Below are 13,449 nucleotides of genomic sequence, written 5' to 3' on the forward strand. Positions count from 1 at the left end.
TTCCCCCCCCAACAACGCCACTCAACTGCATTCTGCTGACACCACCCCCAGGTCCCACCGTCACCATCTCTGCCCCCAGAACCACGAGGGGAACACCACCCCTGCTCATGACTCCATCCCCATTCCCCCAACACCACACCCACTCCAGTTACAGCCTCCGTCGCCTCCCCCAGCTCCACACCTACGCTTGGTCCCAGCTCCCAGTCCTGCCGAGTTTTCACCATTCCCCCTGACCTCCCCCTCACTGAGGACGAATGATCAGTCCTCAGCAAAGGCCTCACCTTTATCCCCCTCCGTCCACACATCAATGAATTTAATACACGCTGTGACATCGAACACTTCTTCCACCACCTCCGCCTCAGAGCTTACTTTTACAATGAAGACTCCCGCCTATTTTCTGAGGGCCCCTTTGCCGGCCTCCAATACACTCCATCGACCTGGACACCCCGTGCTGGCCTATTACCTGTCTTTGATTTCTTCATTTCCAACTTCCACCGAGACATTAACCGCCTCAACCTATCTACCCCCTCCCCCACTCCAACCTCTCACCCTCACAACGTGCAGCCCTCCACTTCCTCTGCTCCAATACCGACCTCACCATCAAACCAGCAGATAAAGGGGGTGCAGTGGAAGTCTGGTGCACTGACCTCTACACCGCTGAAGCCATGATGCCAACTCAAACACACCTCCTCCTACCACCCCCTCGACCATGACCCACCTCCCATCACCAAACCATCATCTCCCAGAGCAGACAGAAGCTCACCACCTCAGGAGGAGATCTCCCACCCACAGCTTCCAACCTCATTGTCCGGGATCCCCCACTGCCCGGTTCTACCTCCTTCCCAAGATCCACAAGCCTGACCATCCTGACCGACCCATTGTCTCAGCCTGCTCCTGTCCCACTGAACTCATGTCTGCCTACCTCAACATTGTCCTATCCCCCAGTCCAGTAACTACCCACATTCGTTCAAGACACCACTCACACCCTCCACTCCTCCAAGACTCCGTTTCCCTGTCCCCCAACGCCTCATCTTCACCATGGATATCCAATCCCTCTACACCTCCATTCACCATGACCAGGACCTCCAAGCCCTCCGTTTCTTCATCTCCCGATGACCACAACAGTACTCTTCCACCAACACTCTCATTCGTTTGGCTGAACTTGTCCTCACCCTTAACAATTTTTCCTTCAAATCCTCCCACTTCCTCCAGACCAAAGAGGTCGCCATGGGCTCCCGTATGGGCCCCAGCTCTGCCAGTCTATTCCATAGTTACAATGGCACCACTCCCCACGTCTTCCTCCGCAACATTGATGACTGCTTTGCACCACCTCGTGCTCCCTCGAGGAATTTGAGCAATTCATCAACTTCACCAACACATTCCACCCTGACCTTAAATTTGCCTGGACCATCTCAGACACCTCCCTCCCCTTCCTGGACCTCTCAATTCCCATTAATGACAACCGACTTGACACCGACATTTTTTACAAACCTACCGACTCCCACAGCTACCTAGATTACAAATCGTCACATCCTACCGCCTGCAAAATTCCCAACCCCTATTCCCAATTCCTCCACCTCCGCTGTACCTGCTCCCAGGAGGGCCAGTTCCACCACAGAACACATCAGATAGCCTCCTTCTTTCGAGATCGGAATTTCCCTTCCCACATGGTAAAAGATGCCCTCCAACGCATCTCGTCCACATCCCACACCTCCGCCCTCAGAACACACCCCTCCAACCGTAACAAGGACAGAACGCTCCTGGTGCTCACCTTTCACCCTACCAACCTTCGCATAAACCAAATTATCCGCCGCCATTTCCTCCACCTCCAAACGGACCCCACCACCAGGGATATATTTCTCTCCCCACCCCTCTCCACTTTCCACAAAGACCATCCCCTCCGTGACTACCTGGTCAGTTCCATTCCCCCCAAAAACCCACCCTCCCTTCCTGGCACCTTCTCCTGCCACTGCAGGAATTGCAAAACCTGTGCCCACACCTCTCCCCTCACCACCATCCAAGGCCCCAAAGGAGCCTTCCACATTCAAAGTTTTACTTGCACATCCACCAATATCATTTATTGTATCCGTTGCTCCCGATGCGGTCTCCTCTACATTGGGGAGACTGGACACCTCCTAACAGAGCACTTTAGGGAACATCTCTGGTACACCCGCACCAATCAATCCCATCGCCCTGTGACCCAACATTTCAACTCCCCCTTCCACTCTGCCGAGGACATGCAGGTCCTGGGCTTCCTCCACCGCCACTTCCTCACCACCCGACGCCTGGAGGAAGAACGCCTCACCTTCCGCCTCGGAACACTTCAACCCCAGGGCATCAATGTGGACTTCACCAGTTTCCTCATTTCCCCTTCCCCCATCTCACCCCACCTCCAGCCTTCCAGCTCAGCACCGCCCTCATGACCTGTCCCAACAGCCTATCTCCCTTCCCACCTATCCACTCCACCCTCCTCTCTGACCTATCACCCCCATCCCCTCCCCCATTCACCCAATGTACTCTTTGCTACCTTCCCCCATCCTCCACTCTGACCTATCGCCTTCTTCCCCACCCCATTCACCTATTGTACTCTATGCTACTTTCTCCCCATCCCCACCCCCCTCTCATTTATCTCCCCACTCTGCAGGCTCCCGGCCTCTGTTCCTGATGAAGGGCTTTTGCCTGAAACATCGATTTCCTGCTCCTCGGATGCTGCCTGACCTGCCGTGCTTTTCCAACACCACTCTAATCTAGACTCTGGTTTCCAGCATCTGCAGTCCTTGTTTTTACCTTATTGGAGGAGGAGACGACCGAGATAAGGCATGTTGTAGACACTGAAGCAGATTACAACGATAGGGATGGTAATCTGGAATGCAGTACATTTCAAATATGTGGAGGTACTATCGGGAAGGGAGGAGGTTACAGCGATAGGATCTGTTATAGGAATTAGAAATTACTGAAGACACTGGACCACAAGACATACCATAGATACACTGGTGTAGAGTAGTGAGATTTAATATAACAGAACTTACATTGGGGTGGTGATTGAGCCTGGGGTGTGTGTGTGTACTGTGCTCCCCTCCAGCACTGAATCGATGTCATGTTGTGTTCACAGATGTTTGGAGCCCTCTCAGTGTTCTTTGCTCTGTGCACTGTTGGTGACCTTACCTCACTACAGGATTTATTGAAGGCTCCAGATCTCCTTTCCCTTTGTCTCTCTCTGGCAGACCAACTGCGTTCAATGAGGTGATGGACGATACACCCAGCAGCTGGGAAGGCTATTGAGTCAGGACTTTCCTGAATACCTACAGGAGACAGAGAAATAGACAGAATGGGAAATTAGACTGATGCAGTGAGGGTTACACATGGAGAACGGCACTGAGTTCCACAGAGATCTGGAAAATGGAGCGATATTAAGTAATAGTCCCAGATTGCTGGAAGATATCAGGATCACACAATTGTGTCAGAAGAATGGGTTTGGCTTCATGATGCCCTGGTATCAGTGCTCAGGGATGAGCACCCAGTGAGCAGGTGAAGTAATGGCCGAGTGGTATTATTGCGAGAGAATGAATCCCAAAACCTCAGCTAATGTTCAGGGGAGGCAGGATTGAATCCCACCATCAGAAAAGGAGACATTTGAAATCAATAATTTTAAAAATAATAATTAACAATCCACAAATAAGTATGAAACCATTACTGATGTACAACAAATCCAAACACTTGTCCTTTAGAGAAGGACATCTGCCCAGCCTGCATGACATCTGCACGACATACCCACAGCAAAGTGTTTGCCTCTCAATTACCCTCTGAAATGGCCGAGCAAGCTACTCAGTTCAAGGGCTTCAGGGACTGGGCAAGAAAGGCTGGTCAGCCAGAAACACACATCCCATACCTGATTTTTTAAAAAATCTATTAGAATGGTCCCCCTGGAACTGTGCTGGGACCAGTGTCCTGGCCAATCATGTCGGTAGGTTTATGGACAGGGCTTTAAACTGAGAGAGAATGCAGGTGAAAGGAGCTTTCCAAATCCAAAGGGAAAAGGTAAAGCAATGGAACAGCATGGGAATGTGGCTGAAGACAAGCAGAAAGGAACAGGATGGGACAGAGTTTAACTAAAATTGTACATCAGCAAATAGATTTGTGACAGAAAATTGTGGAAGAGAGTATATATTTTTTTATTTTAACGGACAACGTTGCTGCAATAAGGTCGATGGATTTGTGACACAGAGATAAAAGAGATTTAGACAACAGGGAGACATGGATACAGGGTGAACAAAATATTCAGTGGTTCACAATCTTGTGCAAACTCAGGCAAAACGGACAACGCTAACAGTAATGGATACCAAAGGCATTACAGAGAAAGAATTTGGCCTCAGATCATGAAGTAGAGTCAGTCTGAATGTAAATTCTGGCTACTACTTGCCAAGGACACAAGCAGCAGAACAGTTTCAGTCACCGAACAGCATTTCATTGCTCATCACTGCATTAAACAGGAACTCACTGGAATTTTTTAACAAAGGCATTGTGATAATTTTGGAAAACACATCAATATTTGTATAATCTGGGACAATCACACGGTCAGCATTGATATTGGAAGAGGGGTTCGGTAAATATTTTTTTCAGTGTTTCTTTGAAAACACATTGTGCAACTGTTAAGGGACATAACTATCACAGAGCGACCGTGTAATGAAACTTAGTGAATGAGTAATGTCACCGGGAGAGATCCTTAGGGAAATTGTAATAAAGTGCAGTTTAAATAAATATAAAGTTTTAAAGTGAATCACAGAAAGGACAAGCTACAGCTAGAAACAAAAATAGACAATGACATGAGTTTGAGAGGAGAACTGACCAAGGTAAACAGGCTAAACAGACTGAAATATGTGTCTGTAAATGAACAGTGGAAAACATTTGAAGGGACAATGCAAAACACTCAACAAAAGGACATTCGATTGAAACAGTAAAAACCTCAGCAAGAAATTCCCACTGATCCCTCACTCAGGAGAGAAGGGATCATACTAGATTATGAGGCTGAGAAGATCACCAAAAAGTACTTAAAATCCTGAAGTGAGAGAGTGTTTTAGGAGTAAATGTTAATGGATTACAATGGGTCTGCTCGCAGGAGGAGGGCTGTGGGAAGGGGAACCACGGTCAGGGTTCATTGACACAATAGGAACAGGGAGAGGTGAAGGTGCTGGAGGTGGTGAGAGTGTTACAGAGAGTGGTCAGGGTGTTACAAAGCCAGGACGGATTGCTGCAGCTGGAGGGGTTTGCAGAGGTACGGAGGGACATAGGTATTTTTATATATTCATTCATGGGATGTGGGTGTCACTGCCTGGAACAACGCTCTTTGACCCCTCTGCTAATTACTGAGAGGGTAGCTCAGAGTCAGCCATATTGCTATAGGTCTGGAGTCACATGTCGGCCAGACCAGGTTAGAATATTTGATGTCCTTCGCTAAAGGAGGTTAGTGAACTAGATGAGTTCCTCCTACTGATCAACAATGTTTTAATGGTGGCCCCACCAATGTCTTTTACAGCCACAACATGACATCCCAACTCCTACTCTTAATGCTCTACCCAATGAAGGGAACCATCCCAAATGCCTGCTTCACCAGCCTGTCTACCTGTGACACTACATTCAAAAGAACGGTGTACCTGCATCCCTGGGTCTCTGATTGACAACACTACCCAGGGCCCGAACATTAACTGTACAAGTCCCACCCTGGTTTGTTTCCCCAAAATGGAACACCTCACCTTTATCTAATTAAACTCCATCTGCTATTCTTCAGCCCACTATCGCAGCAGTACTGTTCATCCTGTTGTATCATAGATAACCCTGTACACTTTCCCACCAATTTCAGTGTCATCGAAAACAATTACTTACCAGGAAACCAATATTTTCATCCAAACCGTTTATCCAAATGACAAACAACAGGGGACCCACTACACCACTGGTCACATGTCTCCAGTCAGAAAGGCAACATGTCTCCCATCACCCTCTGTCTCCTACCATCAAGAAAATTTTGTATCCAGTTCACTAGCTCCTCCTGAATGCCATATCCTTTTACACTGATCTGAGCTTATTACCCAGTTTACCAGACAGAACACAGAACACAGAACAGTTCAGCCCAAGACCCTTCGGCAATGATTTCATGCCAACCTTTTATCCAACTGTAAGATCAAAATAAACTACATATCCTTCATTTTACTATTATCCATGTATCTGTCCAAGAGTCTACTAAATGTCCCAGATGTATCTAATTTTACTACGACCATTGGCAGTGCATTCCAACCACCTACCATTCTCTATCCTCTTATCCATCCTCCATTCACCTTAAAATTATGCCACCTTGTAATAGCCATTTATGCCATAGGAGGAAACGTCTCTGACTATTCACTCATTCTGTGCCTCTCATCATCTTGTTCACCTCCACAAAGTCGCCCCGCCCCCTTCTCCAATGAAAAAAGCCTTAGCTCACTCAACCTTTCTCCGTAAGAACTGCCCTCCATTACAGGCAGCATCTTGGTAAATCTCCTGTGTACACTCTCTAAAACATGCACAGCCTTCCTGTAAACAGGGGACCAGAACTGAACACAATATTCCAAGTGTGGTCTCACCAGGACGCTATAAAGATGCGGTAAAACCTCACGGCTCTAACAATCAATCCCCTTCTAAGGGGAGCCAACACAATTGATTTTGAGTGCGAGCAGCAGCTAAGGTAAGACTGTTTGTTTTAAAAGTACTTACCGGTAGCGGGCAGCGGTGGTTTTTTTCACTCTCTCTTCACAGAAAGAGCGGGAGCAGTAGGGGGAAGTGACGACGACCAGAGAGGCAGCCGAGACCCGGAAGCAGGTAGAGCGTAAGCTTACCTGGGTAGGTTTGTTTTCCCTTTAAAAGCGTGCAGCTGAAGAACCCGAGGCACTACGGAGGTAGTGCCTCCCTCCCGCCCTCCTCCTCTAACCTAATAATAAGATCCGTTGTGGTAAGGAGGTAAGTGCTGAATTTTGCTTGTTGTATTCTTTAGACCCAGTTTTGTTTTAAAATAAAGGTTAGCTTTAGAGGGATGGCAGTGAAGGCAGTGCAATGTTCCTCCTGCAACATGTATGAGGTGAGGGATGCCATGGACATCCCTGCTGATTACACTTGCAGGAAGTGCACCCATCTCCAGCTCCTCCAAGACCGTGTTAGGGAACTGGAGCTGGAGTTGGATGAACTTCGGATCATTCGGGAGGCAGAGGGGGTCATAGATCGGAGCTATAGGGAAGTAGTAACTCCAAAGATGGCAGATAGATGGGTGACAGTGAGGGGGACTGGGAGGAAGCAGCCAGTGCAGGGACCCCCTGTGGTCGTTCCCCTCAAGAACAAGTATACCGTTTTGGATACTTGTGGGGGGGACGACTTACCAGGGGTAAGTAACGGGGCTCAGGCCTCTGGCACGGAGCCTGTCCCCGCTACTCAGAAGGGAAGGGTGGAGAAGAGCAGAGCAATAATAATTGGGGACTCGATAGTTCGGGGCACAGATAGGCGGTTTTGTGGGAACGAGAGAGACTCACGTTTGGTATGTTGCCTCCCAGGTGCAAGGGTACGTGATGTCTCTGATCGTGTTTTCCGGGTCCTTAAGGGGGAGGGGGAGCAGCCTGAAGTCGTGGTCCATATTGGCACCAATGACATAGGTAGGAGTGCTGAGGATGTTAGACAGGCTTTTAGGGAGCTAGGTTGGAAGCTCAGAGTTAGAACGAACAGAGTTGTTGTCTCTGGTTTGTTACCTGTGCCACGTGATAGAGAGTCGAGGAATAGGGAGAGAGAAGAGTTAAATGCGTGGCTACAGGGATGGTGCAGGAGGGAGGGATTTCGGTATTTGGATAACTGGGGTTCTTTCTGGGGAAGGTGGGACCTCTATAGACAGGATGGTCTGCACCTGAACCTGAGGGGCACCAGTATCCTTGGGGGGAGGTTTGCTAGTGCTCTTGGGGGGGGTTTAAACTAACTCTGCAGGGGCATGGGAACCCAGACTGTAGCTTTAGGGTGCAGGACCTGGAGTGTAGGGAGGGTAGGAATATGGTATCAATCTTAAAGGATCGTGCCTGTAAACAGAAGAGTGGCTTGAAGTGTGTATACTTTAATGCCAGAAGTATACGAAATAAGGTAGGTGAACTCGCAGCGTGGGTTGGTACCTGGGACTTCGATGTTGTGGCTATTACGGAGACATAGCTAGATCAGGGACAGGATTGGCTGTTGCAGGTTCCAGGGTTTAAATGTTTTAGTAGGGTCAGAGGTGGGGGTAAAAGAGGGGGGGGTGTGGCTTTGCTTGTCAAAGATAGTATTACAGCGGTGGAAAGGAAGATGGATGAAGATTTGCCATCTGAGGTAGTTTGGGTTGAGGTTAGGAATAGGAGAGGTGAGGTCACCCTGTTAGGAGTCTTTTACAGGCCTCCTAATAGTCCTAGAATCGTTGAAGAAAGGATTGCGAAGATGATTCAGAAGAAGAGTGACAGTAATAGGGTGATTGTTATGGGAGACTTTAACTTTCCTGATATTGATTGGGAAAGCTATAGCTCAAGTTCGTTAGATGGGTCAGTGTTTGTCCAATGTGTGCAGGAGAGTTTCCTGACACAATATGTAGATAAGCCAACAAGAGGTGAGGCCATACTGGATTTGGTTCTGGGTAACGAACCAGGCCAGGTATTAGAACTAGAGGTAGGTGAGCACTTTGGGGACAGTGACCACAATTCGGTGATTTTTAGTCTCGTGATGGGGAGGGATAAGTGTGTACTACAGGGCAAGAGTTATAGCTGGGGGCAGGGAAATTATGATGCGTTGAGGCATGACTTAGGATGTGTGGATTGGAAAAGTAGATTCCAAGGCAAGAGCGTAATTGATATGTGGAACTTGTTCAAGGAGCAACTATTGAGTGTCCTTGATAAGTACGTACCTATCAGGCAGGGAGGAAAGGGTCGTGTGAAGGAGCCGTGGTTTAATAAGGAGTTGGAATCCCTAGTTAAATGGAAGAGGGCGGCCTTTGTAAAGATGAGGCGTGAAGGTTCAATAGGGGCGATTGAGAGTTATAAGGTAGCCCGGAAGGACCTGAAGAGAGAGCTAAGAGCAGCAAGGAGGGGACATGAAAGGTCCTTAGTTGGTAGGATTAGGGAAAACCCTAAGGCTTTCTATAGGTATGTTAGGAATAAAAGAATGACTAGGGAAGGAATAGGTCCAATCAAGGATAGTAATGGGAAGTTGCGTGTGGAGGCTGAAGAGATTGGGGAGGCGCTGAATGAATACTTTTCGTCAGTATTCACTCAGGAACAGGACATTGTTGTCGATATGAATACTGGGGCACGAATAAGTAGAATGGATGGCTTCGAGATATGTAGAGATGAGGTGTTGGAAATTCTGGCAAGGGTGAAAATAGATAAGTCCCCTGGGCCTGATGGCATTTATCCTAGGATTCTCTGGGAAGCAAGGGAGGAGATTGCAGAGCCATTGACCTTGATTTTTGTGTCCTCTTTGTCTACAGGAGTAGTGCCAGAGGACTGGAGGCTAGCAAACGTGGTTCCCTTGTTCAAGAAGGGGAGTAGGGATAATCCTAGTAACTATAGGCCAGTGAGTCTCACTTCTGTTGTGGGCAAAGTCTTAGAGAGAATTATAAGGGATAGGATTTATGCACATCTGGATAAGAATGATGTGATCAAGGATAGTCAGCATGGTTTTGTGAAGGGCAGGTCGTGCCTCACAAACCTTATTGAATTCTTTGAGAAGGTGACGAAGGAGGTAGATGAGGGGAAAGCGGTAGATGTAGTATATATGGATTTTAGTAAGGCGTTTGATAAGGTCCCCCATGGTAGGCTACTGCAGAAAATACAGAGATATGGCATTGAGGGTGAGTTGGAGGTTTGGATTAGGAATTGGCTCTCTGGAAGAAGACAGAGGGTAGTAGTTGATGGCAAAGATTCATCTTGGAGTGCCGTCACTAGTGGTGTTCCGCAAGGATCTGTTTTGGGACCATTGCTGTTTGTCATTTTTATAAATGACCTGGAGGAAGGGTTAGAAGGTTGGGTGAGCAAGTTTGCGGATGATACGAAAGTCGGAGGAGTTGTAGACAGTGAGGAAGGATATGGCAGGTTACAGCGGGATATAGAGAAGCTGCAGAGCTGGGCAGAAAGGTGGCAAATGGAGTTCAATGTAGCTAAGTGTGAAGTGATTCACTTTGGTAAGAGTAATAAAAAGATGGATTACTGGGCTAATGGTAGACTACTTGGTAGTGTGGAAGAGCAGAGGGATCTTGGTGTCCATGTACACAGATCTCTGAAAGTTGCCACCCAGGTAAATAGTGCAGTGAAGAAGGCATATGGCGTACTGGCTTTTATTGGTAGAGGAATTGAGTTCCGGAGTCCTGAGGTCATGCTGCAGTTGTATAAGACTCTGGTGCGGCCGCTTCTGGAATATTGTGTGCAGTTTTGGTCGCCATACTATAGGAAGGATGTGGAGGCACTGGAACGGGTGCAGAGGAAGTTTACCAGGATGTTGCCTGGTATGGTAGGAAGATCCTATGAGGAAAGGCTGAGGCACTTGGGGTTGTTTTCTTTGGAGAAAAGAAGGTTTAGGGGTGATTTGATAGAGGTGTACAAGATGATTAGGGGGTTAGATAGGGTTGACAGTGAGAACCTTTTTCCGCGTATGGAGTCAGCTATTACAAGGGGGCATAGCTTTAAATTAAGGGGGGGTAGATATAGGACTGATGTTAGGGGTAGGTTCTTCACTCAGCGAGTCGTAAGATCATGGAATGCCCTGCCAGTAGCAGTAGTGGACTCTCCCTCTTTATGGGTATTTAAGCGGGCATTGGATAGGTATATGGAAGATAGTGGGTTAGTGTAGGTTAGGTGGGCTTTGATCGGCGCAACATCGAGGGCCGAAGGGCCTGTACTGCGCTGTATTGTTCTATGTTCTATGTTCTATGTAACATATGCCTTTTTAACAACCCTATCAACGTGCGTGGTGATTTTGAGGGATCTATGGACACGGACCCCATGATCTCTGTTCCTCCACACTGCCAAGAATTCTGCCTTTCACCCTGTATTCTGTATTCAAATTCGACCTTCAAGAATGAATCACTTCACACTTTTCCAGATTGAACTCCATCTGCAACTTCCAGCCCAGCTCTGTGTCCTGTCAATGTCCCATTGCAACCTACAACAGCCCTCCACATTCCCCACCACTCCACCAACCTTAGTGTGATTGGAAAACTTACTATCACACTCTCCAACATCCACATCCAAGTCACTTATGAAAATCACAGAGAGCAGAGTCCCAGAGCCGATTGATACAGAACCCCACTGGTCACTGAGCTCCAGGCTCAATACTGTCCATCTGCTACCACCCTCTGTCTTCTCTGGGCCATCCAATCCTGTATCCAGACAGACAGATTTCCCTGTATCCCAATTTTCCTTCTTTTCTGAATGAGCCATCAACATATTCTGCCATATCCTCAAAGAATTCAACAAGGTTTGTGAGGCATGACCTGACTCCTCACAAACCCATGCTGACTGTGGCTAATTTAACTATGGTTTTCCAAGTAGTCATAAATCCTTTCTTTAGAGTCCTCGCCAATAATCTGCACACCACAAACATTAGACCAAATCTGTAATTCCCAGAATTCTACCTCCATAACATGGCCCGGACTCTACAAATCTTCTTTCCTCTGCCATGTTCCCCAGAAGGGCACTGGAGGGTGGTGGGGGTTACAGAGATAGAGAGGAATATCAGGACAGGAGGATTTTGCAGACATTAGGAGGGTTGCAATGCCAAAAGGAGGCTTCAGTAATTGTGAGGTTTCATGGAGATGAAGCCTTTGAGGAGGGAGGGAGGGAGGGAGGATTTTAGGGAAATGAGAGGTTTCACAGTTTAGTTGTTTTTTTAGGGCTGTAAGTGGTTACCGAGTCGGGGAGGGTGTAAGCACTGGTGGATATTACATAAACATGAGGTTTTGGTTCCAATGCATGAAGATGATTCAGGAAGCTGGAGATTATGGGGTCTGAACGAGGTTACACAAATGGGAAGAGTTGTCAGGAGTGGAGGTGTTTACAGAGACAGCAATGGTCTGATCTGGAGCAGTGGACCCAGATTGGGAGGGATGAGGGGACTGGAGGTGGTTTCACAGGGAGGGAGGACCATAGACCCACAGGGGGTTACAGAAATGTGGAGAGCTGTAGGGCTGACAGGGGTTCATGGAGATGGGAATGTTGGGAGGGATGGAGAAGTTTACAGGGATAAGGATGTTTGTAGGCCAGGGCTGGATCACAGACAGGGACTGTTTTAAGGAGCTGAGCAGATTACAGAGATAAAGATGTTTGTATCGACTGGAAGAACAAACAGAGATATGCAGGGTATCATGACTGAAGATGTTTATAGACATAGGAAGGCTTAGGTTCTGGGGGTTACAGAGGCTGTGGAATCTGGATTTTATTCAGAGACTGGGATAACAATTTTGGTCAGAGAGTTTCACAGATAAGGGAGCATAGCACAAACAGGAGGAAGTTGTAGAGAAAGGTGTCGTTTAAACAGATAGTGGGGTAAGAGCCAGACAAGGTTATGGACTTGGGTAGATGGTGGAGACACAGGAGGAGCTAACATTGACATGGGGGTGATAGTGACAGGAGGGTGTTAAATAGATAGTGGGTTTTGTAGGGACTGGATTGGGAGAGGCACAGGCATGGAGTGAGTTCGAAAGATCAGGAAGACTGCAGAGACCTGAGTGGATTACACTGATATGGATGGTGGTCGGGTCTCCACAGATGTTGGTGTTTAGGGAATGGAAGAGATTTGGTCGATAGGGAGGGATGTAAGAGCTGCAGGAGCTTATGGAGAGTTGAAGAGTTGGAGCAATTTGCAGAGGAAGGTTTCTCAGACAGGAGTAGGTTATAGAGAGTGAGGGTTGTGTGGTCTGAGTAAGTCAAAAAGAGGAGAGTTTTCGGGTCTGGAAGAGGTTACACTGACAGGGACAGTTGAAGAGACTGAAGCAAAAATGCATGGAGAAGGTTACACAGATAGGGAGGTGAGTAGGGACTGAAGGTGAATACACAAACATGGAGGGTTGTATTGTTAGACGGAGCTGAGAGGGATAGGGACCGGTGTAGGGATTTATACAGATAGGGAAGGTTGTGTTTTTGGAGAAGGTTACACTGATACAGATAGTGTTAGGGAGAGTTTAGTGGACTACAGAGGAGGTCAGAGAGAATGTATTATGGGGAGTGGAGGAGATTACAGACACAGAGGTGGCTGTCGGGTTGAAAAGAGCTTCTACAGATCCTCAGTGCTGTAAGGCTGGAGGGAGGTTATAACAGTGAGTGTTGCCAAGACTTAATTACTTCACTGAAATACAGCAGGTCTCAGCACGTAACTGTCAAAGGGAAGTTGAGACAGTCCAGATGAGTTTTCAGAGATACAAATGTTTATGGG

The sequence above is a fragment of the Chiloscyllium punctatum genome, chromosome 17 (assembly GCF_047496795.1).
Source record: "Chiloscyllium punctatum isolate Juve2018m chromosome 17, sChiPun1.3, whole genome shotgun sequence".
Lineage (NCBI taxonomy): Eukaryota > Metazoa > Chordata > Chondrichthyes > Orectolobiformes > Hemiscylliidae > Chiloscyllium > Chiloscyllium punctatum.